Source organism: Lissotriton helveticus, chromosome 5_1 (assembly GCF_964261635.1).
Source record: "Lissotriton helveticus chromosome 5_1, aLisHel1.1, whole genome shotgun sequence".
Classification (NCBI taxonomy): domain Eukaryota; kingdom Metazoa; phylum Chordata; class Amphibia; order Caudata; family Salamandridae; genus Lissotriton; species Lissotriton helveticus.
The window spans coordinates 1584703564-1584724378 of record NC_136065.1 but is presented as its reverse complement, the minus strand read 5'-3'; positions in this window follow the sequence as shown (position 1 = coordinate 1584724378).

The window sequence follows — 20815 nt, the reverse complement described above, 5'->3', positions numbered from 1 at the left end:
CAATATCATAAATAACAAACCTGAAGAATATAAACAATCCCCAAATGACACGCCTCCCCACCCCACAAGAACAATGGGTGATTATGTTTTGCAGACAACAACTTGATCTTCTATACTACTTTGATTCAAATTTTGGACTACACAAAACCAGATCTCTCCAACAAATGCGTTAACCTCCAGGGTTATCTCACCATTATTATAATTCCCTGAGATGTACTGGCCACCTCTGCAGTAGATGCCTTAACCCCATAAAATATTTAAAAATGCAGACTTTGCAATCAATTAAGCGAAACAGATGTACTACCTTTTTTTCCTTGCTGCCAGTTTCTTTTTTTTTTTTTTCAGTTTCTTTGTGGCAGGATTTTTAAAAAAAGTATTAGCCGAGGCCCAGGATTGTGCCTCTTTTTTGGCACAGCCCGACTCCAAATCTCATTTGTCAAATTTCATAATACACTTAAATGTAGTCATGATACACATATGTGTGAGATCTTAGTATCTGATGTCACTTCTTGTGATGTCACTTCCAGTGAGGTTACTTACTGTGCTGCCACCTGGAATGTCATGCGTCGTGACGACATGTGCTGTGATGGCATGCGTCATGATGTCACTTGCGTACTGCTTAACTTCGTCAGTCCCCCCACTTCTTTTTATGGGACTTGTGGCCTGGGGAATATAGAAGGTGCTGGCTGTGCTTGTGGAGACTGAGGAGGCAGAACAGCAAGAAGGACTGTCAAGTCAGAAACAGGTGGATGGCCATTGGAAGCACAGGAGAATCTGGGTCAGCACTTCCTGGTGAGCATAAATACAGTCAGCAAATCAGAAGAAGTCTTTTGTTTTAGGGATTCCAGCATTCGTTTGTCATTTCTCTTACGTGTCTGTTTTGTCTCCATTCCCTCTCTCCCGGTTTTTCACTCTTCCTCTTGCTACCCATTACTTGAAGGATTTTGTCTCACTGATGATTCCTGCTACTGTTGGCATTCTGCACAAGTGTCAGCCGCTGGTGCAACAGCAAAATGTTATGCTCTCTCTTAATCGTATGTTATCTAGTGAGTTAATGTGTGGCTATATACATATAAGGAAGTCACCCTTTTTATAATTGAAGTATAATAATTTAAGCTAAAGTATATCTACATTAACCAAATGTACATTCGTAACATTGGCCTAAGTGCGAGTTGGCCTCAGCTGTCTAAAAGCCTTTCACTGTTATCATAATGTTGATTTTGAAATGTGCTTTCATATTTTCCTTCTGGTTGCAGGAGCAGGATAACCTACGCTAGTCAGAAGAGAAGCCCATTGTTTGCTTTTAGAAATGTTAAAGTAGATCATTTTAATTGGAAGTTTGTTGTGATTTGCACCATGCGTGGGGATGGGAACGATCCTGCTGTACCATGTAGTCCAGACCGCTGATACATCCAAGGTTGTGCAGCTTGGTGCGCTTTTGTTCAATGTTGAGAACAAGAGGAGTTTACCTGTTCCAAGCAGACAGCTCAACCTGATTGGTCCTAATTTGGAGGAGTTTGAGGGGAGAAGTTATGAAGAATCACAGTAGCGCAGCAGAGTACCTCTGGGAAGCCATCGGCCGCCATTAAGTAGGTCCTCGGAGGGAGGGCAGGGTGTGGAGTGAAGTGGCTGGGGTTTATCATGAGTGTGGGAGAGGAAACACGGGAGAAGCAGGTAAGGAGCAGGGGGAGAACGGAGGGGGTGCGGGTGGAGGGGTGAGAAGGGAAGCATGTCACCCAAAGCACAAAGGGTGGAAAAAAAGATTAAAAAAAAGAGGCACAAAAGTGTGAAAGAGCGAGCAAAAAAGACGCGAAAGGGGCGAAAAAGCCACCAACAGATATAAACAAGCACTGGCGTTGCCAATAGGTTTCGCATTTAGAAAGTTGGAGCTATTGGTTTTGTAAATTACATTTTATATTTATATATTGTTATTGACAATGCCAATAACGATATATAAATATAAAATGTCATTTACAAAACCAATAGCTCCAACTTTCTAAATGCGAAACCTATTGGCAACGCCAGTGCTTGTTTTTTTTTTCCACTGGTTTGTCTTTTCAGCTGAGCTTTTGTCAAAAATGTGACTTTGAAGACCTCAGGTGCTATTTCGTATTTTATTTTTGTCAGCTGTCTCTCTAGGAAACATTTTATATTTGTACAGATGTTTTAAACTGAGAAAATGTTTTTCATTATGTTCGTTGGTGGGGAGATAGTTCCGCGGGTTCTGCTCTCGCTGCGGATAACCAACTCCGTGCGAGTTTTACACATTGGAATTGAAGCTGGTCCAACTCATTTCCCCTTCGTTGTGTGGTTGATGAACTGAATGTTATTATAATCGGGCAATAATACGCTTGAATTCCAATTTCCACGTAGGGGATTTAAAAAATCCGTGAAAAATAGTATTTAAAACACCATCTATGTCATGAAGGGAACAGAGAGAGCCACGAATGTCCTGTCGCTCCGGTTGTTTGACTCTACAGCCACAAAAATTATCACAAGTTAACAGTGAAATGTCGCATTTATTTTAATGACTTGGGAGGGACTGCACAGCTCGTTAAATGTCATTGTAGTGAAGAATGTTCACACCGTGCAGAGCAGCTCTGTACACATGTGCGTGTGCTCTACATGTATGTGCACAGATGTGTGAAACTCTCACACACATTCCCCGTGCAAGGGTGCCACGTGGTCCTTCATCTGAGGCCTGTCAGGAACACGTGGCCGTGGCACCTCGCTGGCTTTCCTATTTATTACATCCGAGTGGCATTAAATGCGCATCGGAGAAAGATTGGCCAATGGGCGGTCTCGAACAGATGGTTTCAGTCATTTTCTTTTCGAAGCCGCCGTCACTATGCACCCTCTTTCCTCTGCCGCAGGACATGCGACCGTGCACACGTGCAGCATCGCAAGCGTGTTACATCGGTAGGGATTGCGGGTCAGCGCAACTTGCACACGCGTCGTATAGTGCCAAGTGTGTATGCTTCTGTGAGCGCACTTTACAGCGTCTGACAGAACAAGGGAAAAAGAGCTGGAGAGCAACAGAAGGAGCCAGGGCGGTAGCAGGTCAAAGAAGGATGAAGTGAGAGCGACAGGAAAGAAAGGATGAGAGCGAAAAAGGCTGAAAGGGAATAATGTAGCAAAAGGAAGAGTTAAGAATGGTATTGAGGAAATAAGGAAGGGAGGAAAGTGAGAGAGGCAGAGTGGATACAGAGAGCAAAATATTAGGAAGGGACAGAAAAAGTAGAGAGGTCGAAGAGAAAGGGAAAGAAAAGGATAATGTTAAGTGTTATGGATAGGCAAATGCGAAACCTGAAGCCGGATGGGGGCGGGAGAGCCTGGTGGGGGGGCGGGAATGCGAGCGAGGGGAGGAGAAGTGTGGCGGGCAGATGCGCGGAGGGAAGCCGGATGGGGGCGGGAGAGCCTGGTGGGGGGGGCGGGAATGCAGGCGGATTAGGGAGATGCGCGTGCTTGTGTGGTCACGTGACCCGTTTTTACTCACATGCACTGTGGAAAAACCGCAGTGGTTTGACCAGTCGATCGAGCCCTTGAATTTTCGCCTATTACATTCGCAAGCGAATGATAATAGGCGAAACCTAAAAAGGCTCAGGCCAGCATATCGGTTCACATGTTCAAACTAGTAGCTGGTCACTTGCCAATAAAATGTACCCTAGGTGATTCTTTCTTGGCAGCCCAAACAGATCTTCACACATTCTTAACTATGTTCTACATTTTATCAAGTGAATCAGATCAATCCCTTGACCCTCCTTCAGATGAAATCAGTCACATTAATCACATAGTTCTGTCAATTAATTGATATAGTTTCACGGTGGTGGTGAATTAAAAATAAAACATCTCCAGTAACCTGCATGTCACAGGTTTTAATGGTGGCCAACTCAGCCTTCCATTCTTCAGGGGTAGTTCAATTGAGTACCATTAGATTGGACAACAACACCTATTTTTTTACGGAGCTTAAAAATGGCAGAGTTGAAACATGAAGAGCTATAACAAGGTATTATGTAATTACTATTATTAAAGGATTGCCCACGTACAACACAGATCACAAAGCAACACTTAATCAGTGTTCAAACACTGCAGCACAATGGGTGCTAGTGTGTAAATGAAAAGGGGGGGCCCTCGGCCCCCCCGCACGCATGGCGGCGCGGCGACCGCCTCACCCCTTCTCCCCTCGGGTCCTTCGACGGTGGGGGCGTGCCCTGGGGGCGCGGCCCACCGCCGATTGGCCGGCGCCCCTCCTGACCCGGAATCAATGGACTGGTTCCGGGTCGGGGGGGGCGGGCGTGAGGAGGGGCCACCCGGCCCCTCGGGAATAAGAGGTAGGGAGCGCCCAGGAGACTCCCTTGTCCCTGGACGCTCCCTCGCTGAACGTTGTGCCCCGCGTTCGGGGCTTCTTTGTTTTCTAATTTTCCCGCTTTTATATTTCAGGTCGGCCAGCTTTCGTGGAGATCGACATCGGTCTGGGATCGGCTTGGGACGCGAGGCAGCCGTGTCGGAGACTTTCCCCTGTTGTTTTCTTGCAGGGTTACAGGGTTTCCGGGACGTGGATCTCGCGCCGGGGGACGGAGGCTGAAGCCGCTTGCTGATCGTCGGCGCCGGGGGACGGAGGCTGAAGCCGCTTGCTGATCGTCGGTTTGTTCCGCTTTGGCGCCCGCGTCGCCAGTATTTCCGAGAGCGGGGAACAAGTGAGTGTTGGGAGAGCGGAGCGAGAACAAGCGTGAGGCTCTGTCAGGTACCGGGTGCGGGCGGTTTGGGTAACGCGGTCTAAGGGGTTTGAGAACAGCGGCAAGGCTTTCTGAAACAAAGGTCGGCTACATCAGCCTGTGTTGGGGTGTATAATTCGGGTGCATTTAGGAATTTAGCGATTTAGACGCTCTACCCCGCCGCATTTGATCTTTACGCGGGTGCACGCTTGATTCTTTATTCTTGTCTCCACCCTAGACTCGGCAAGTTGTGGTTGTGCCGGTCTTTTACTCGAGCAGCAGGTAACGAGGCAGGGCCAACACGTGGAGGGGAGACCAGTGGAGGAACTGCGCAGTGGTTTATGAAAAAGCAAAAGCTTTCTATTGATCATATGATTTGATGCTTGTTGGATGGTAACTGTGGGTTACAAGGGGTGCATTGAATTTTGTAATTTGATGAGTTAGGTTTGGTGCACATTGTTGAGGGGAGGCCCACAGCGGGATGTTTCACTACTGAAAGGTATTAACTACTAAATGAATTGCTTTCAAGAGACAAACAAGGTGGCATTTTATTAAAAGTTTTCACTGTTGAAGTTTGGTGTTCTAAAACGTTTTTCTTGCTTTATTACACGGAATTAATACCTGTTTTCAATTCCAGGCAACCTTAACTACATTATTGGCACGTTTCACTCGCAGACAGGGCACACGACGTGGCGAAGGCTGTGATCGCAGATCATCACCGCCGGCGAGTGCACGGGACTGGTCGGTAAGAGGGGTACGGGGGGCTAGCATTCATTGCTCCAGGTGGCCGCCGGGTGGGTCTACATTAGGTTTACTCACCCCCTTACATAAGCGGACAAGCCGCTAGTGTTGCGGTCGCCGTTGCATGGTGCTGAAAGCCCCCTGGTGACCCTCCATCTGAAAGGTACACACAGTTGACGGTTGGGAACTAAATAGGCAGCGGGTGTTTTGTGGGGTAAGCGTCATGCCAGGTCCAAGGGGTGGAAAAAGGGGGTCCAACATGGAGGCTATGATGCGGGCTATGATGCGGGAGATGAGCGACATTAAGCAACAGCTAGGCCAAATTAAGGAGCGGGAAGCTCGGTTGGAGGACAGTGAGGGCGAGGCACCGGGCCCGTCCGGGAGACCGATCCGCAAGAGGGTGGCACCATTGCCAAGAGGGGAATTTGTCACCCCGCAAGGGAAACCTAGGTCCAAGAGACCCAGGGAGGCGGTCCCCACACCAGGCCCAGTGGATCCGTTACCCGCCGCACCTCCCGCGGTGGTCCCACCCCCGCACGTGCCTACACCCATTGCCCCTGTGGTGCCGGTGCCGGCAGGTCAACCAGTAGACGCTGGGTCTGCTCCCGCACCAGTGCCCACAATCCCAGGTACAGGCGGGTCACACCCGGCGCCCGCCTTGCCAGCCATGCCAGGACCACTGGGCATAACCCCAGTGGTACCTGTTGTCCCGGGGGGTAACGTAGATTCAATGCCACCCGAATTGTTATCTCAGTTAACGGCTATGATGCCATGGCTCCAAAAAGGGGGAGCCTTCCCGAATTCTGCAGACTATGCGGCAGAGGCGGCAAGGTTCGTAGACAAAATCAGGTCGGTACCGGTCCCCGACAATGTTGCATTGCCGATTTCTTCTCCCCTTGCAGGTCCAAGTGTTCCCCAGCTGGACGGAGTACAAGGGCAGCCGCCCCCGGTGCCCGCACTTGGTAAGGAAGTGGCATTGCCGCTCTTGGGGGACGGTGTAGTACCTTCCAGGAGCGAAAATCTAGCTCAACATGTGTCTTTAGCTGTGAAAGAAATGATTTGGGCTGATAAATACGTGTACATTTATTCTTTATTGTTGGATAATAGGGAAATGGAGCAGGCAAAAGCACTGAAGGAGTGGATGCTCCCAAGTGAATGGAGGGCCCAATGTACTAGATTCAGGGTTGAGGAAAATCTCAATAATTGGATGCAAGCATGGGCTGTTTTCACTGCAGTTAAGGCTGAGCGTCCTCCAGATCTGCAGGCGGCATTGGCTTGCTACTCGAGCAGGATTGTGGGGTGGAGTCAACAGTATTCTGGGGAAGCATGGAAGGGTTATGATGTCAACTTTAGGAAGGCATTGGAATTCAATAGATCATTGCCCTGGGACTCTGTAGATTCCTTGGCTTGGCACAAACAGTTCTCTGACACGGCACCTCCCCCTCAGTTCGGTGCGGGCAAGGTGTTCCCTAGACCGCAGCAGCCCTTTCGGCCCCCCCAAACGAGTGAAATACCTGGGAAATTTAGGGCAGGTGGGCCGGAGAAGAAAGGGGTGTGCTGGGATTTTAATAAGCGTACCTGCACAAGGGCCGCGTGTAAGTTTAGGCATGCATGTGCCTCTTGTGGGCACCCCTCTCACCCAGAATCTACCTGTAGGTCCAAGCAAGGTAACACGGGACAGAGGGGTAGGGGAAGGCCACTATAAGTCAGACAGGGCACGCCCCCCCACTCCAGTGGATGTGGTGGCAATGATTCCATTGTTGAACAGATACCCGGACCACAAAGCGGCCACCCTACTCCAGGAAGGTTTTTCTGAAGGTTTTAGGATCCCGGCCGAGGGATACACAGGCAGTGCGCACTGTAGAAATCAATTATCAGTCACACACAATCCGGCTGTTGTGGCCGCCAAAATTGACAAGGAGCTTTCCTTAGGCAGGATATCTGGCCCTTTTTCTACAGTACCAGTACACAATTTTGTGTGTTCCCCACTGGGAGTTGTCCCCAAGAAAGAGAAGGGGCAATTCAGATTGATTCATAACCTATCAGCGCCAAAGGGGGCCTCACTGAATGATGCCATTGACGAAGGTATCTGTAGTGTCAAGTACGCCTCTTTTGATCAGGCTGTGACCTTATTACAGGCCACTGGACCCGGGGCGCTGATGGCGAAATCAGACATAGAGTCCGCCTTCCGCCTCCTCCCAGTCCACCCGGCGGATCAACATCTTTTAGGTTTCACCTTTAGGGATAGGTTCTACATGGACAAATGCATGCCTATGGGTTGTTCTATTTCTTGCGCCTACTTTGAGATGTTTAGTTCATTTCTAGAATGGGCCATGAGACAGGTGACAGGCCATCGAAGGGTCATGCATTACTTAGATGATTTCCTCTTCCTCGGTACAGCGGGTTCTCAGGAGTGCGCACTAGCATTGCAGGAATTTTGCGTGCTCATGCGGGCTTTTGGGGTCCCGCTTGCGCCTGGGAAGACGGTGGGCCCGACCACCTGCTTGGAATTTCTGGGCATCGAGATTGACTCAATGGAGAAATGTTTCAGACTACCTAAGGATAAGGTGTGCAAATTCAAGACGTCGCTACAGTTATGCCTCCGGAAGGAGAAGGTCACTTTGCAGCAATTACAGGAGGTCGTAGGGCAACTGAATTTCGCACTAAGAATCATCCCAATGGCGCGCCCCTTCTCTCGCTCCATCGCGCACGCGATGAAGGGGCTGAGGGAAAAGCACCACCGCACGCGCCTATCGTCTGAAATTCGCCAGGATATGCTTATTTGGATGGCATTCCTGGAGGATTTTAACGGTAGGGTGGTCTGGCCCGGCCCGCTCACTACATCAGCGGAGTTAGGACTATGGACTGATGCGGCCGGTAGTGTGGGCTTTGGTGCCATCCTAGGGAATAGGTGGGTCGCTCAACAATGGCCAGAAGAATGGAACACATGGGGTTTGCTCGGCAACATTGGCTTCCTGGAACTGTTTCCAATATGGGTGGCACTGATGGTCTGGCCCGAACACCTATGTAATCAATCAGTGGTGTTTTGGTCAGATAACATGACGGTGGTGGAATGTATCAATCAGCAGGGGGCGCGGTGTCCTTTCATACTTCGCCTGATCAAAGAGATTGTTCTGCGGTGCCTTAAACTGAATACTAATTTTAGAGCCAAACATGTCCCTGGTGTTTTAAACAATGCTGCTGACTCCCTTTCTCGCTTCAAAATGCAGGTTTTCAGGGAACATCTCCCCACAGCAGACCCCTCGCCAGCACACTTCCCAGCGGTACTTTGGCAGATTGGTGCCCCAGATTACAAGACCTCGTGGTCGCTAGCTTAGCCCCCAGGACCAAGACGGCGTATGAAGGGGCGTTTCTGTCTTATTGTTCTTTCTTGGGGCCGCAGTGGGAAGTGCTTTGGGCGAAGGAGGATGGGTTTGCAGCCTACTTAGAATGGATGCACAAAGAGGGGCGCTCAGTGGCAGCGGCAACCAGACATAGGGCAGCTGTGTCATTCTTCGCGCAAGCTAGGGGCTTTCGGGATCCCACCAATACCTTTATGATACGCAAGGCTTTAAGGGGATGGCGCCGTATTCAGGGACACCAGAAGGATAAGAGGAAGCCCATGGGGTTGGCCCGGCTAACAGCCTTACTGGGCACGCTGGAGATTGTTTGTAACTCGGAGTGGGAAGTGCTTCTTTTTAGGGCGGCATTCTCCCTGGCATTTTATGGGGCACTGAGAATTAGTGAACTTGTGGCAGGATCTAAAGCTGACATACTTGGTGGCTTGCAGAAGGCTGGGGTGACGATAAGGGGTGACACCATGTGGGTAATTATCCAGAAATCAAAGACCGATCAAGAAGCTAGGGGTCACACCATAGTTCTGCAACGGGCCCCCGCCAACCCGTGCTGCCCGGTGAGGCACGTGGAGTCACTCATGGGACTAGTGGTCGGTTCAGCACGCAGGGCGTTGCTCTGTCACGCCGACGGGAGCCCCTTGACCAGGTATCAATTCAGGAGGGTGTTCGAAATAGGGGTCACAAAAGCGGGTCTTGATCCTAGAGATTTTGGGTCTCATTCCTTCAGGATTGGGGCAGCAACTGAGGCGGTGGCGGGGGGCCTCCCAGTGGAAAGAGTGAAGACAATTGGGAGGTGGTCGTCAGACTGCTATAAACGTTATGTTCGGATTGACATGCTATGATTACCTGTCACTCACGCTTGGTCTCTTTTCCGCTCTCTTACAGTTTCTCAGACCTGTTACGCAGGGGAGGAATTTGTCGTCGGGCATCGCCAATATTCATCAGCACGGAGCGGCGACCAGGAAACAACTAAGAACAATGTCTGGATTGTTGGTCATTCATATGTGAAGCGAGCGGAATGTGTCTTCCTGTCAGGTGACAAGAAGGAAAGGGCGGCGCAACTAGGCTTGAATATCACGTTCTTTGGCAGAGGAGGGTTGTGTCTTCACGAGTTTAGGGGATTCTTCCAAGGGCTGTTAGCGCGCCGGCGGGCTCCACCGTCAGTGGTGATACTTCACCTTGGGGAGAACGATTTGGCAACACTGGGCAGGCGCATCTTGATTGAGGAGATTATCTCGACAGCGGGTTGGATAGCTAGGACCTGCCCCGGGTGCACACTAGTATGGTCACAACTAATACCTCGGCTTCAGTGGCGGGGGGGCGATTCAGTCAGGGCGTTGAATCACTCGGTAAAGAGGATCAACACACGGTTGGATAGGTTGTTCCGAACCCCCTTGTTACAGTCGATACCTCATGGGTGCATCTGGGGTCAAAAGTTTTACTTGAAGGACGGGGTTCACCTAACAGAAGAGGGTAATGTCCTATGGGCTGACAATATCTGGGCTTGGCTAGAGGGCTGGGGTAGGAGGATGTGTCCTTAGATAAGGGCTAGAGGGGGAGGCCAGATCGTCGGTTAACAATACTGGCCTGTGGCGGTAAGGTCATTATCGGTGAGCACATATTTGAGGTCTGAGGGGGCGGGCATCATCCTATGGAGGTTCCCGCCCAGGGGGAGGAGCCTGCGGGCCACTCCCAGTACTCCAGGGGCAAGGTAATATGCAAAGGAGCGCGGGTAGGAGTAGTTCACGCTTTCCTTAGGCTGGTAGCCACCCCGCGCGCGTGGACTCATGACGCCACCGGCGCAGAGTAAGGGCCCTCCTTTAGTGGGTAAATGGAGTTTGGGGCGTAGACCGGGCAATTCCCGGGGTAACACTGCGCATGCGCACTTCTAAGGGGAAGGCGCCGCTTGTAGGACCTGACACCGGTAGTGACCCTGCCATATGGCCAGAAATGTACAAAAATCAAGATAGGATGTTTAGTTAAGCTAGGAACTACTTGTATTAGAGTTTTGTTAAGGTCAGGCTCTCAAACTTGTTGATAACGATTGTACAACTGAATGTCCTGCTGATTTTTGTATTTCATTGTTGATTATGCAATTAAAACCCTTTTTTAATTTCATACTTTAATAAATACGGCCGGGCGACTAGCGCCCGCCTTCCAAAGAGTAAACACGTCTCGTGTCCACGTTCCTTGGTGTTGGGTGCCGGATTAGGGGGGGGGGCGGCAGCTAGTCGCTGACCATGTGAAAAGGGGGGGCCCTCGGCCCCCCCGCACGCATGGCGGCGCGGCGACCGCCTCACCCCTTCTCCCCTCGGGTCCTTCGACGGTGGGGGCGTGCCCTGGGGGCGCGGCCCACCGCCGATTGGCCGGCGCCCCTCCTGACCCGGAATCAATGGACTGGTTCCGGGTCGGGGGGGGCGGGCGTGAGGAGGGGCCACCCGGCCCCTCGGGAATAAGAGGTAGGGAGCGCCCAGGAGACTCCCTTGTCCCTGGACGCTCCCTCGCTGAACGTTGTGCCCCGCGTTCGGGGCTTCTTTGTTTCCCACCCACCATCCCTTGGTACAAAGTTTAAGCAGCGTTATGTCCGGTCTCATGGTAAGTTTCATAGGTATAGACCGCGGGAGAGAGTAGGTTGTTGTGGTACTTTGTGATCTGTTGTCAGGACCTTTTTTCCCTTTGTAGAAAAATGATGTGTGAAGTGAACTATATTCTGAAGATGTGTGTCTTTAGGCCTTTTTTCCCTTTGTAGATATACGTAGTTATTGTGATTATGAGCAACATGCGTGAACCGAATTGTAATTTTATGCCATGTGTCGTTAGGCCTTTTTTCCCCTTTTAGCTATGCGTTGATACTGTTCTTTATTAGCCAGTGTAGTTGTCCTTTAGACTTTTTTCCATAGGTCGTCGTATTTATTAGGTATGGGGCATGCGGTAAGGTCATTATCGGTGAGCACATATTTGAGGTCTGAGGGGGCGGGCATCATCCTATGGAGGTTCCCGCCCAGGGGGAGGAGCCTGCGGGCCACTCCCAGTACTCCAGGGGCAAGGTAATATGCAAAGGAGCGCGGGTAGGAGTAGTTCACGCTTTCCTTAGGCTGGTAGCCACCCCGCGCGCGTGGACTCATGACGCCACCGGCGCAGAGTAAGGGCCCTCCTTTAGTGGGTAAATGGAGTTTGGGGCGTAGACCGGGCAATTCCCGGGGTAACACTGCGCATGCGCACTTCTAAGGGGAAGGCGCCGCTTGTAGGACCTGACACCGGTAGTGACCCTGCCATATGGCCAGAAATGTACAAAAATCAAGATAGGATGTTTAGTTAAGCTAGGAACTACTTGTATTAGAGTTTTGTTAAGGTCAGGCTCTCAAACTTGTTGATAACGATTGTACAACTGAATGTCCTGCTGATTTTTGTATTTCATTGTTGATTATGCAATTAAAACCCTTTTTTAATTTCATACTTTAATAAATACGGCCGGGCGACTAGCGCCCGCCTTCCAAAGAGTAAACACGTCTCGTGTCCACGTTCCTTGGTGTTGGGTGCCGGATTAGGGGGGGGGGCGGCAGCTAGTCGCTGACCATGTGACCAAAGATCCTCTGAGTGTAACACAATGTATCTACACCATTTAAAACAGTAAATATTCCAAACAGCATTTTCTAGGTATTCCAAACAATTTGCAAATAAATGAAATCATTTTTACTATCACATACTTTTTCAGGTCTAAAAAACTGTGATAATGGTACTTTTAGAAAGCCAAACACCCCCGTTAAAATAAGAAATTCCAATATGCTCAAATTATTTCCACCACCATCTATAAAACTTTAATTATGTGTTTTACACGTAAAACGGCCTCACAAAAAGACATAATAGGGACAGAGTGAACTGAAAAGCTTCTTTTCTAATACCAGCTATCACAGACTACAAAACACATTTCTTTCTTGCATCAACAAGACCAGCATCGTTTAGGAAATTAAAAAAATACTGTTCAAACCATCAATATTTTATGAGAACACTTTGTACAGTGCCAAACGGGAGACAGAGATAGAAAGAAGCCAACACAGAAATCTGATGCCAGAAAAGTACAGTCGGGGGGGGGGGGGGTCATTACCCTGCCCTCTCTAAAGTTAGAAACACTGGTGTCAATGCTGCTGAGACATCCTCTCTCCCATCCTCGCCCCTCTTAAAGTAGCCTGGAGTATGTTCTTCGCTAACCCAGAGCATCTTTTGCAGCACCCTCTCAGCTGCCCTCGCTTTCCACGAACAGCACTACGTTGATGTGGTCTGCTTTAAACAGTAGTTAGTTGAAAATGCTTTTAGCATGACCAACATTGAGTATTTATTATTATCGTGGTGAAAACAAAACGAATTAATGAATTGCGTAGGGAAGAGCTTGTGTCTATTTTGGTGCCCGAGTTGTGTGTTAATGATAGAAGTGACACTGGAATCCAAACAGAGTTGGGTTGGTAGGGCTGTGGGGAGCATCTGTACTGGAGAGGGAAAGAGGAGCCGAGCTTCTCATTTGCAATTCTTACCGAGTATCTGAAAGTATCTGAAAGTGCAAGATGGGTGCAATAGGGATTCGGAGATGAAATGTCATTTGCATACTGCCAAACTCTCCTTGGCAAGTGCTGGAGAAACACGGCTGGGCAGGCGAGCACATTTTACACCGCGAGCCAGCAAATCCCAGAGTCAGGGGCGAACAGCGTGAAGAGACAGTGTAGATAGAGACTACGAAAGGCAGAAACGGTCTAGGAGGAAAGAGATCGCAAGAGAGAAAGTGGAAGGCAGAGCAAGGGGAAGAGTGGGAACGAGTGTGTGTATGTTTGTGTGAAAGAGAGAAATAAGCAACGATGTGACATATAGAGAGAAAGGAACAAAGAAAGAATGACCATGGGAAATAGTGAGAGAGACGGCGAAACAAAGAGAGAGGGAGAAACAATGAAAGAGTGTGTGTTAGTGTGTCTTTATGACTGTCTGAGCGGGAGTTTGCGTGTGAAAGAGACGTATGTGCACGTGTGTGAATGATCGCCTCAGAGGGCGTGTGTAAGAAAGAGAGAGTGTCGAGCAGCTTGCTTGCCAACAAACAGCTCCTGGAAGGCTTTGTTCCGAAGTACTTAAGACAAGCACCGATATATCTCGGCACAAACTTGGATTACAAACGTGGTAATGGCCTAAAGAAAACCACCAGTTCAACGCCAATCAGCATTTTCAATTGTAGATAAAAGCACGCAGGGGATATCCCCAAACTTCAGGTCAACTCTAGCAATTTTTCAGTGGGTATATAGAGAAATACCGATATAGTGCTTAGCAAGATAAAGCTATACTCCGACAGTGTGGCTGCAGGGCATTTGAACAGCCTGGTGGGTGGATCAGACTGCTTAAAAGATCGGCCTCAACCTATTCTGACAAGTTAAATTACCCAATCACTCTTTGCAAGCGAGGATTACAGGAGGGAAAGGCTCTTCAAGAACCAGCCTCCCGGCCTCCGGAGTGTCTACATTCTGACACGGCCCACTTCTCACTTGGTAGAGAACCACAGCAGAGAAAGCATCGTTATACAAGTCAGGTCCCGGGCCGCGCTGTGATTGGCTGACGTCACGGGGGTGTCCCGGGCCGGCAGCCAATCACAGCGCGGCCCTGGAATGACGTCACGGGGGTGTCCCGGGCCGGCAGCCAATGGCAGCGCGGCCCGGGACAAAGGGGCGGGGCTTAAAAAAAGCACCAGAAACGCCCCCGAATCGCATTTTCGAGAGAAAACGCGATTGACAGCCTCTGCCTCCCAATGGCTAGCCTCCATTTATGGAGCTAGCCAATTGGAAACAGAGGCTGTCCTAACCTCACTATTAAAAACAACAGATTTCGATCTGGGAGGGGCTTCGCCCCTCGCCAGGTTACGAAACCTAAAAAGGGTAAAGAGCGAGCCCAAAGAGGCACAAAACAGTAAAAGAAAGAGGTAAGAGGCTCAAAAGGGTGAAAAGGCGAGCACAAAGAGGTACAACAGGGTGGAGAGAGAGAGAGAGAGAGAGAGAGAGTGTGTGTGTGTGTCAGTGTGTGGCATGTGGCGAAAAAGGGCGTAAATGCAAGCTCAAAGAGACACAAAAGGGTGAAAAGAGAAAGAGTCAAGGGTGAGAGAGAGAGAGTCAGAAGAGAGTGAGTGAGGAGTGTGGAGGATGAGGCGGTAGCCTCAAGGAGTAGGAGCCGTGTCTGCAAGGGCCATGACTAGTCAGAGGACTGGTCCAGGTAAATCAGGGTCTGGGCACCTGCTTAATTACAACAGCACAGAATATCACATTGAGGCGGTGCTTGTGTCTTAACCCTGCCAATTGTTAACATTGCCTGAAACTGAAACTGAAGTGGGAGGGGAGAAAGGTTACCATGACTGACTTGAGGTAACTAAGTTGTGCACCAACCAAGATCTGACATCAGAAATTACCCCCTTGCAGAGTCTGATTATGTATTGTTTGTGGACTGCCCTTGTTTAAGCGATAAGAGGGGAGTTTGTGAGCTGCTTATGCCGTTCGCACCTTATAGGGTCTAGTGGAAGCCTCCTGGTTGAGTGATGGAACCTCTGCCCAGGTGGCCGAATTGGTCACTCTTACAAGAGCTTGCAGTGTTTCTCACTAATTGAGAGTTTCCATTTACATTGATAGTCAGTATAGCTTTGGAGTGATCCATGACTTTGGACAGTTGTGATCACAAAGACGGTTTATGTGTTCTTCTGGGTCTCCAATTAGGAATCGAACTGCATGACCAGTGGTGCAATCTGTTTGACGCTTACACCAGAGCCCGAAGGTATACAAAATTGTGTTGTATCACTGTTGCACCAGAGTTTGGGCAGGGTTCCTAGAACTCTCTGGGGTTATCAGCAGCCCCTTTACCAGAGCATCATGTAGGGGAGTAAGGGGATTCAATGAATGAATGAATGAATAAACAGAGCTTATAAAGCACCCAGCTACGGTGCTAGAGGTTCATGCATGACTGCACTGAGAGGCCGACTTATCTCTTAAAGAGCCAGGTTTTCAGGTGTTTCTTAAAGGATGTCAAATCAGTAGCTGAAAGATTTACCACCCCTGCGCGCCAAGCATAATTTGGGGATGCAAGCGAGGTCAGGGGAGGATGATCTTAGCGATCTGATGGGTGCATAGCGGCTAGCACGCCTTCTGAGGTATCCCACACCCTTACCATGGCAGGCTTTGAAGAATATTACCATGGCCTTGAACTTTGTGCTATCCTTCACTGGAAGCCAGTGTAAGGCTTTGAGATGAGAGGCCATATGAGACCTGGGTTTTAGCCTAAAAATTGCCCTGGCCGCTGAGTTTTGCACCACCTGGAGGCGCTGGAGGAGGTAACCCGGCAGGGCCATGTAAAGGATATTGGCATAGTCTAGTCTAGACATCACCATAGCCTGAACCACTATCTTTCTGGAGTCGGGTGGAAAGAGCGGAAGGAATTTTTTAAGCATGCGAAGTATGCCATAACAAGTACCCACCATGGCCTGGATTTTGGATTTCATAGAGAGGGCATTATCAATTTAGATGTCCAGGTTTTTAAGGCTTGGGGGGGACGATTCCTCCAGCCACCAATGACTCCAGTTGCTCACAGAAGGCAGGCCGAGGAAAACAATCTCTGATTTGTAGGGTTGAATTTAAGCTGGTTTGCCTTCAACCATTTAAAAATCTTCGTGAGACAGGATCTGATTGCATCCCCATTGAAGTCTGCACCTTTGTCACAAGAAAAGATCAACTGAGTATCGTCAGCATATGAAATTATCTTGGCGCATTTTGCCCCAGCAAGGGGTGCTAGGGGAGACATATATAAATTAAAAAGAGTCGGGCTCAGGATGGTGCCCTGAGGGACTCCTACATTCATGTTGGGAATGGGGGCTGCAAAAGGGGATCCATATTTCCTGATTTCTATCCTTCAGAAAGGATGTTATCCAGACAGGTGCCAGATCCCCGATGCCAGTATTCCTCATTCTATCAAGGAGCATATCATGTGGCACTGTGTCGAACGCCCCTGACAGGTCAAGTTGTATGAGAATTGCTCTGCCCCCTAGTCAAGTTTTTCCTTAAGGTGCTCCTTAACCTCCAACTGAGCTGTCTCAGTGCTGTAATTAGCCCTAAAGCCAGATTGAGTCAGATGCCAAAGATTGTGACTTTCAGCATAATCCGAGATTGCTCTGTTGACATGGTTTTTCAACACCTTGGAGAAAGCCGGGAAGAGGGAGATGGCCTATAATTCGTGGGAACTTTTGGGTCAGCAATAGGTTTTTTAAAGAGTGGCAGGATTTTTGCTTCTTCCAGAGGGACAGCACAATACCTGTGGAAAGCGATGAGTTTAGCACCTTATGTACTATGGGGTTTGTGTTGGGGGCTAGGGCGGGTAATAATTTACCTGGGCATGCGTCCGCCGGTGCGCCCGACTTATGGCCCTAGAGGTGTGCGAGTCATCCAATTGTATAGCTGGGAATTGTGATAGTGACGGGAATTGTGAAAGTTTCAGGGGAAACTGGATCCTGGCTATTCCTTTGGAAATGTGATGGCAAGTCCCCCTCTGCCCCCCACGAAAATACTGATGGATGGTCACAATCTTATAATGGAAAGATAGGACCACCTAGCTGGTCCATTTTGTCAAGTGTGGGGTCTTCCTTATTGGCCACCTTAGGGGCAGTAAAGGACTTTACAATGTTGAACATCTCCTTGCCCTTGTTATTAGTGGTCACAATCTTGGTCTGCAAGTAGCTTTTCTTGGCCGTTTTCACCTTCTGATAGTGAGATTTTAGAGCAGCTAATGCAGCCAATGTAGTAACCAACATGTTTAAAGCAAATGAACAATTCCATTCATTGATTTTTTATTATATTTCGAATGCGTCACATATGTGAGAAGCCAGTATCCAATGTGAGTTTGGGATGAGTTACTGGATTACTGACAAGAACCGAATTAAGATTGAACAAGTGGCACTATCTTCAGTAGTTCTGTTTCCCTACCCCCATTTCCCCCGAGGTAATGGCAACTGCAAGAGTTTCTTCCTCTATTCTGCATACTCTCTCACTTCAGATAGAAGAGTGGTGGATGATTGTAGGTAATCTTTGCCACAGCATTGTTACTAAACTCTGCTTCATGACAGAGTGATGCGGAGTGCAGTTTTAGGGGCTATCTTCCATCTGATACTTGGCCATAGTGGTTTGACTCACTAGTGGATGTGGTGGAGTGCTGGGCTGCACTTTTGTGCATGTGTGTGAGACTGTGATGGAGTGTAATGTCCTTGTGAACATGTGTACGTTGCTTGTGGAAAATAAAGAAGAGGTGAGAGTTTGTTGGTTGATACTGAATGATTGTTGCATCAGTTTGACATCTGTACTGATCAGTCACTAACTTGTAAGCAGATACGTTCTGGGTCCTAAACTTTTTTTTTTTTTTTTAAACTTTATTGACAGGAAGGAATAGTGGTTAATTAGTTGCATACATTCTTTTGGCAATCAATACGTATTGTACAAATTATCATTTCTATGTTTGATGAGCGACTTTTTCGTAACAAGGACTGTGTCGCCTGAAGCTTCCCGAGTCTTGTATATATATCAATCGTCTGTTTCATCGTGTAAATTACAATCCTCTGATATCCCCTCCCTCCTATATTATCAATGGTAACATCACTTTTCATTTAAAACATTAATAACAAACTTCCCAACTTCCCCCCCCAACCATGTGTCATCATAGCCCTTTTGTTTCACCCACAGCTCGTAGTAGCCTGTGTCTCCACTTGCACTTTGGTATATGGCCAGGTTAGCGCCGCTAATGTCGCGTTGTCCTGTTATTGAGGTAACTACCCCGCATCCGTTCTGTTACTCCTCCTCCCCCTCCGAGTCAAAGTCCTCCCCCTCCGGTAAGGGTTCACAGATTTCCCCTCTGCATATGTTCCATGCCGCCCACACTTTGTTCCACTTTCGGGGCGCTGCCCGAAGTACATAAACTGCTCTCTCTGTTACCATTAGGATGTCCATGTTTTTAGCCCATCTACTGGCGGTGGGTACGTCCGGCGCACCCCATTTCTGTGCTATATCCCGCTTAGCCACTGTCATAGCCAATGTTGCCCAAATCAGTTCGTATCTACCCAGGTCATTGGGGTCCCAGATGTTCAAAAGGCATTTGCGTGGTTCAGGTAATATGGAAAGTTTAAGGGCCTGGGAGATTGAGCGGAGTATCTGTCTCCAGAATTCGCGTATTTGTGGGCATTCCCATAGTGTGTGAATCAGTGTCCCTTCCTCCCCGCAGCCTCTCAAACAGAAGGGGTGTAGTGCTCTCTGTATTTTATGCAACAGTGTCCTGGTGTAGTAGATGCGGTGTAGGATTTTAAGTTGTACCAGTCTGAGCTTACTAGAGATTCCAACCTCTTTCGGGGAGGCCAGCGCCTCATTCCATTCGAATTCGTCTGTCTCACCTAATTCCCCTTCCCATTTTTCTTTAAGTTGCAGCGTTGGGTCTTTGAGATTATTAATCAGTTTTTTATATGTAAGGGAGGTGGCGCTTCGGAGCATGAATTCCGTTAGCAGTCTATCCTCCAACGGGGAGGAGTCCGGGAGAGTGGTGCCCGTAGGGATTGCCTGCAGTAATGCATGTCTAATTTGGACATATCGAAATGTTTCTGTGGGTCCAAGGTTGTACTGCTGTTGTAGGTGTGGAAACGGTATTACCGTGTCATTGTCCCGGAGGTCCCCTACTGTAGAGATGCCTATGGAATCCCACCGCTCAAACCCCTTACAGCCTCTCAGGTTCCCCAATGTCTTCGTGTCCCACAATGGCGTCATTTTGGTGATTCGACCTGCCCATCCCAGACGGGCCTGTGCCATGTGCCATAGGGCCACCGTGTGTTTGGTCGGACCAATTAGGGTCTTCAGTTGTGACTTGTTGTAGAGCACGGACAGCATACAGTCCGTCCCAAGTTGTGACCAATCCGCCCGATAGGCTGGGTCGTCTTTCGGGGCGTGGATCCAGTAGTTTATAATTTTGAGTTGGGCCGCCCAGTAATATAGCTGAATGTTGGGGAGCGCTATGCCCCCCTCGTACCAGCTTTTCACCAGCTTGTCGTACGCTATACGCGCCGGGCCCGCATTCCAGAGCAGGACAGTAACCAGCGCCACTATCTGCTTGAAGTAACGCGGTGGTACCAGGTGCGGAGTATTTTCCAGAACATAGAGGAGCCTCGGGAGGGCCATCATCTTGTACAACGCCGCCCTACCCAGTAGGGTCAGGGGCAGGGCCGCCCAATGCTTGACATCCGCTCGCAGGCGATCTATGGGCGGTTTTAGGTTGCTAACAAAAAAGTCTGCCTCCACGCTCGTGATGACAATGCCTAAGTATTTGAAGGAGGCAGATGTCGTAAGCAGCGGACAGTTCCCCTGTAGTCTCGGCGCCGGGCCTTTTAACGTATATAAGGTAGATTTCGACCAGTTGAGAGTGTAGCCCGATGCGCGCCCATGTGTGTTACATAGGTCTAGCAGGGCTGGGATGCCGGTATCAGGTGCGGTCATGTAGATGAGCATGTCGTCCGCGTATAGTGAGACTTTGTCCTCCCATCCCTCCTCCCATTTGATGCCTGCGAACAGGGGTGTGGATCTGATCTGGATAGCCAGAGGCTCAAGCACCAGTGCGAAGAGCAGGGGGGACAGGGGGCAGCCCTGTCTAGTCCCCCTGCCCAGTGGGAATCTCGGCGATATGTGGCCATTGGCTACCACCTGTGCGACGGGCTTCGCATAAAGCAGCCGTATCCATGTTATGTATTTCGGCCCAAATCCCATGCGTTCCAGTACCACGAAGAGATATTCCCACTCTACTAGGTCGAACGCCATTTTAGCGTCGAGAGAGAGAATCACAGCCTGCTCCGTGAGGAGGTGCGCTCGGGCCAACACGCCGTGGACTCTTCTGAGATTCATCGCAGTGCTCCGGTGGGGCATAAAGCCCGACTGGTCAGGGTGGATCAAGGTACTGAGGTGGGGCAGCAAGCGGGTA